The sequence below is a fragment of the Podarcis bocagei genome, assembly GCF_964188305.1.
Source record: "Podarcis bocagei genome assembly, chromosome: 9".
NCBI classification, from domain to species: domain Eukaryota; kingdom Metazoa; phylum Chordata; class Lepidosauria; order Squamata; family Lacertidae; genus Podarcis; species Podarcis bocagei.
In genome coordinates this window covers 78,399,656-78,406,062 of record NC_138134.1, presented here as the reverse complement: position 1 = coordinate 78,406,062, position 6,407 = coordinate 78,399,656, and positions in this window count along the sequence as shown.

Below are 6,407 nucleotides of genomic sequence, written 5' to 3'. Positions count from 1 at the left end.
TACCTTTTAAATTTGGATGCAGTTTATTTATAGTGAGCCCAGGATGCTGGGCAGAAATGTTCACAGAAGTTCTGAGCGGAAGGGAAACATTTTGAAGAAAAAAAATACTGCGTTTTAGTATTTGGGGGACTGTCCTCTACGAAAAGCCCCCAGCTCCCCCCCCCAAAAAAACCTGCCAGTATCTGGGTGACAAGGAGTCTAATGGGCTTCAGTGTTGGCACTTGGAACTATCTCCCTGCCCTGGAAACCCCACCCTAGAGCTCTGAAGAAACGTCTTGTAGCTTGACTATTTTTGGGATTGGGGAGAGGAAGAGCCCTCTACCTGAATGCTGTATGTTTCCGTCTAGAGAAAAAGGACTTTCCGTTAACTGATTTGTAGCGTGAGAGGCCAGGCCTTTGCTCACTGGTCAGGCTTAGATCTGTGGCGTTTCGTGTGTGCCACCAAATTGTTGGAGACTCTATACTTCGAACTGTTTACTGCCCGTTGGTGGCTTCCAACTTGCGTGCGTGCGTGTTGCACTTGTCTCTTAATAAACCACCTCCACATCACTGTGATGAGCCCTGCAGCCATTGCTAACCAGATGCCTTGGGACTACAACACCCATCATGCACCTTGTCTGGCTGGGGCTGATGGGCAATGTATTCCCAAACGCCTGGAATGGCGTGCGGTTCCACTGCCATTGTTGACCGACCTAATTCTGGACGCGGCTCGGACCCGGTTGCTGTGCCTCCCGCGTCTTCACGGTGGCGCTTAATCTCTGCAAGTTGTGAGCCGTCGCTTCTACTGTGAATCCTGCATCCCTGACTCCCCTCCTGGGTTGCAGGGAACCGGGGAATTGGGGCCCTCCACCTCGCGCTTGAAGTTCCCGCTGAGACCCTGCTCTGATGCAGAGGAAAGGTTCTATTTGTGTGTGTATATATATATCTATTTATGCTCATGGTTCATGATCCTGAAGCCCACACTTGGGTTTTCTCTGCGTCGGGGTGACCATCTGTAAAACTCTTGATTCCGGTTTGGCATCAAAGTGGGTATTAAACTTGTGTTTTCACCTGAGGGGGGAGAGGGGCTCCCGGATATCGCAAGAATGATGATTGTTTGCTTTGTACACCCAGGGTGTGCTCTCTGCACCCCTTGACATTTCTTCCATTGGAAAAAGGAAAAATGCTCTTTTTTTGTCCCTTCGCCCCACCCCTAACGCTGCCATGTGTAATCAGGGAGTGAATAAACTGCGAAGCTGTTTCAGAAAAAGTCTCAAATGCTGGTCTTTGTACAGAGCTTTCCTGGCGAGCTGCGGTGGTCGCTCCCCTTTGAAGTGGGAGATTCACAGAATCGCAGAACGGCAGAGTTGGGAGGGAACCCAAGGCCATCTAGTCCAGCCCCCTGCAATGCAGGAATCTCAGCTAATCACATGATTTCCCCTTCTATTGTGTGAATGCGACTTGACTGGGGTTGGTGATTTTTCCACAGGACTAGTGCTTTCTTTCTTTGGGGGGGAGTAGGGGTATGCATACCCCTAAACATTTATTGGGGGGCAGTATTTCAATATGAATAGGAAAATGAGAGTACCCCTGAACACTTTTCTAGGAAAAGAAGGGCTGTCAATTTATTTTTAATTTTTGCACCATCTGTCCCAAAAGTCTGCTCTACCCAGAAATTGCAATTCTTTTGGTATTTCGCCATGGCGTCGGGTTTATTTGCCGTCCTGGTTTCTTAACACACTCAAAGGCTGTTTCCACTGCCCACATTGCTTAGAGTAGACCATGTAGGTTTATGTAGGACAGTCTCCTGCCTCGCCTGTTACCCCTCCACATCTCCCAAGCCATTTGGCCTTACTGTGCCCTCTTATCTACTTTTGCTACTGCCACATTCAATTCATATGCCACCCCCACAAAAAAATACCTGGCAGGGATAGGATGACTGTGTGGGACTACCCCTCAAAGCTGTAGAAACACACACACACACAAAAAAAAAACAAGTGTGTGCAGGTGGGATCCTAGCTTTCCTCCTAGAAATGATAAAAAACTTTCATGAGGACTAGGTACCACAACCGTGGTCTCAATGGGATTTGAATCTTCTAAGGCAGTGCTCTGCAAATAACATTTATTTAGTCCAGTTCTGAGACCTCAGAGACATGAATGAGGGTTGCCAGGTTCAAATCAGCTTGGAGGAGGTGGCTCCTATAGGAATATTACAATATAGTAGTAATACGTTTTGCCTTGGTTGAATCTATAAACGTGGGAATATAGGTTTAAGAGCAAATCCTGTGCATGTTTTGTTGTTTAGTTGTTTAGTCATGTCTGACTCTTCATGACCCCCTGGACCAGAGCACGCCAGGCACTCCTGTCTTCCACTGCCTCCCACAGTTTGGTCAAACTCATGTTTGTAGCTTCGAGAACACTGTCCCACCATCTCGTCCTCTGTCGTCCCTTTCTCCTTGTGCCCTCCATCTTTCCCAACATCAGGGTCTTTTCCAGGGAGTCTTCTCTTCTCAGGAGGTGGCCAAAGTCTTGGAGCCTCAGCTTCAGGATCTGTCCTTCCAGTGAGCACTAGGGCTGATTTCCTTCAGAATGGAGAGGTTGGATCTTGTGCACGTTTACTTGGAGGTAAATCCAATCAGGCCCAGTGGAGCTTTCTCCCATATTAAATGCACAGGCTAGCAAGCCGTAAACCACCTGAAATGCAAGCTTGGCTTAGCTGGAGACTTTATTCAATCAAAATACAGAAGAATAGCTTGCAGAAGAGATCCTGTCCAAAGGCAGTGTGGTGCAGTGGTTAGAGTGTAGCACTAGGTCCTGGGAGACCAGGGTTCGAATCCCCACTCGCCCATGAAGCTCACTGGGTGATCTCAGGCCGATCCACTGCCTCTCGGCTGCTACTTCCACACAGGGTTTTTGTGGGAGACAACAATACCCATAGATTTTTTTTGGGGGGGGAGCTATGAAGGCAATCAATAAACTGAATTCGTGGTGGTTAGAAAAGGCGCTGCTGTTTTCCAAACAGCCTTCAAAATAAACTGCATTCACAGCTGGCAGCTCTCGGTTAACTTTTTAAACTTTAAAACCAGGAATTAAACGGCCTCTTTGTGTCACGTTGCCGCTGCTGGCCTCCTTGGCACGCGCTTCCCTAACCTACAATCGATGGCTGCCAAATCGGGCAGAAGTTCACGTGGCTCACGTTTTTGGGAAGCGAAATGCCTCTACCCACCCAGAGCAGAACCACGTGCTGCTTTATCCAGATCAGTTCAAAAAGCCAAACCCTTCACTTGCGCGATTCGCTGGCAGCATCCGGGGGGAAATCTGATGTGAGCTCTTCAAAAGTTGGGAAGCTGTCCCAACACATGCCTTGGAAGGGAGCCTTGGTCACGTCAACGTTGAAAGTTTAAAATAAACCCTGGCAAGGCTGTGGAACTCCTCTCTCACTGCTCTAGCTAGCACAGCCTTCCCCAAAGCCGGTCAGAATGAAATTGCTTGCCCAGGTGTAAACCTCGTAGCTTCCGTCTGTCTGGAATAAGGCCTCGCTGTAGAAAGTTAAGGGCTGTATCCATTGCTCCTCTCTCGCGTGAACGGTAGAATAGCGCATTTGGATGGGACCCCCAAAGGACATCTAGTCTAACCCCCCAGCAACGCAGGAACCACAACTGGAGAATCACTAACGGATGGCCCCCAAAACTGCTGCATGAGGCCCCTGGAAAGTTCTCCAGAAGGAAACTGGTCCTCAGACTGAGAAACGTCTCCTGCCCTGGCTCTGCCATTAGATGGAATGAAGTAGCTGACTTGGGGTATCAGGAGAAAGCAAATTGCTCATTATTTAATGTAAGGTAAAGGGACCCCTGACCATTAGGTCCAGTCGTGGCCGACTCGGGTTGTGGCGCTCATCTCACTTTATTGGCCGAGGGAGCCGGCGTACAGCTTCCGGGTCATGTGGCCAGCATGGCTAAGCCGCTTCTGGTGAACCAGAGCAGCGCACGGAAACGCCGTTTACCTTCCTGCCAGAGCGGTACCTATTTATCTACTTGCACTTTGACGTGCTTTCGAACTGCTAGGTGGGCAGGAGCAGGGACCGAGCAATGGGAGCTCACCCCGTCGCGGGGATTCGAACCGCCGACCTTCTGATCAGCAAGCCCTAGGCTCTGTGGTTTAACCCACAGCGCCACCCGCATCCCTTTTTTATTTAATGTACTGCTGCTGTATTCTTCCTTTTTTTTGCTTGGCCTCAGGCACCAAAATAACCTGAGTGGCCTTGGGCACCTTGAGTGCTGGAGGGTGGAGATGCTGATTGCTTCTCTGCCTCAGGCCACCAAATGTCTTGGGCTCCCGCTCTGGTTTTGAAAGCTGACACTCCTTTTTGACACACCTGGTGCAAGGGTCAGGATCCTGCCAGGCTTCTTCTGCTTTAAAATGTTAGATTGGTCCCTGCACCTAAATCGAGGAAGCCTTACGCATGGGGTTTCACTCACTGCTTTTGTCTGGCTTAAATTTTGTTGGGCCTTTGCGAACCTGCGCCATTTGCAAAGAAAATAAATGCGCAAACAGTGACATGTGCGATCTGACCGTCTCCCAAGCTGGCGCCCTCCTGGCGCGAGTTGCAGAAGGGCAAAACACTTGGAGGGCGCCCCAGGTGACAATCTGCCAACTTGTGCAACCTCTGAATGAGTAACACAGCTGCTTCTCAGACTGTTTGCATTTTAACACAAGAGATGCTTTTCCATTCATGAAAGGGAGGACTATGCCTGGAATGCAGGCGTGTCTGGAGCTACGAACACAGAAGGGCGTGGGGCCTTCTGGGCTTAAATGGAGGCCCCACCACTGACTTCGCTCCCGCTGGTGTGGAGTCAGATGCCTGTGTGGTCTATGCCCTGCCCAAGCCAAATGGTTAGGTATATGAGCCTGTCTCAGCAGAGACGTTTCCACATCACGTGCAAAGAAACTATTGTTTCCCGCCCCACACCTGAAATGGTTTGATTTGGAAATGGAAGTCAGGTTTCTTCCTGGGGAGGCGAAGGCATACAATGCCTGTGTGTCTCTGGGTGTGCATTTTTAAAGGTACACTTTGGAACCTAGGTGAATGGCAGCTAACAGATGGAGGTTGAATCCTGACAAAAGGACTGTTTTGGGGGGACAGGGGGCGGGCGGGTGTGCAGCACTCCCTGGTCTGAATGGGGTAACTGTGCCCCGTGGGACCTGGGAGTCATTTTGGACTCACAGCAGTCCATGGAGGCGCAGGTCAATTCTGTGTCCAGGGCAACTGTCTACCAGCTCCATCTGGTATGCAGGGTGAGACCCTCCCTGCCTGTTGTCTCGCCAGAGTGGTGCATGCTCTGGTTATCTCCCGCTTGGACTACTGCAATGAGCTCTATGTGGGGCTACCTTTGAAGGTGACCCGGAAACTACAACTAGAATGAGGCAGCTAGACTGGTGATGGGAGTGACCACCGAGACCACATAACACCAGTCCTAAAAGACCTACATTGGCTCCCAGTACATTTCCGAGCACAATTCAAAGTGTTGGTGCTGTCCTTTAAAGCCCAAAAGAGCCTCGGCCCAGTATACCTCCACCTCCATCTTTCTGCCCAGACACTGAGGTCCACCTCCGAGGGCCTTCTGGCGGTTCCCTCCCTGCGAGAAGTAAAGTTACAGGGAACCAGGCAGAGGGCCTTCTCGGTGGTGGTGCCCGCCCTGTGGAACGCTGTCCCACCAGATGTCAAGGAAATAAACAACTATCTGACTTTGAGAAGACATCTGAAGGCAGCCTTGTTTAGGGAAGTCTGATGCTTTATTGTGTTTTTATTATTTTGTTGGAAGCCACCTAGAGTGGCTGGGGAAACCCAGCCAGATGGGCGGGGTATCAATAATAAATTATTATTATTATGAATATGTGGGTGTGTGATTCAATAGTGCTTTGGAGATCAGACATGGTGCAGAGAAATGTAGCTAGACAACAGGTGAGATATACCTAGACAGTGGCTTTATACAGAGTGATGCTATTGGTCTTTAGAAAGAAGATTCCACCTAAACATTAGGAAGAACTTCCTGACAGTAAGAGCTGTTCGACAGTGGAATTTGCTGCCCAGGAGTGTGGTGGAGTCTCCTCCTTTGGAGGTCTTTAAGCAGAGGCTTGACAACCATATGTCAGGAGTGCTCTGATGGTGTTTCCTGCTTGGCAGGGGGTTGGACTCGATGGCCCTTGTGGTCTCTTCCAACTCTATGATTCTATGATTCTATGGTCCACCTTGCTGTCTTGTCTACACAGGCTGGCAGCAGCTCTGGAATCAGGGACGCTTTCTCAGCTCCGCCTGCAGATGTAGGACCTTCTGCCTGCTCCCATTGGAGAGAATCTGTGATGGGAGGAGCTGGACCTGTTGAACAGATTCTCATGCCATAGTTAAGGCATTTGTTCCCCATCCTAAA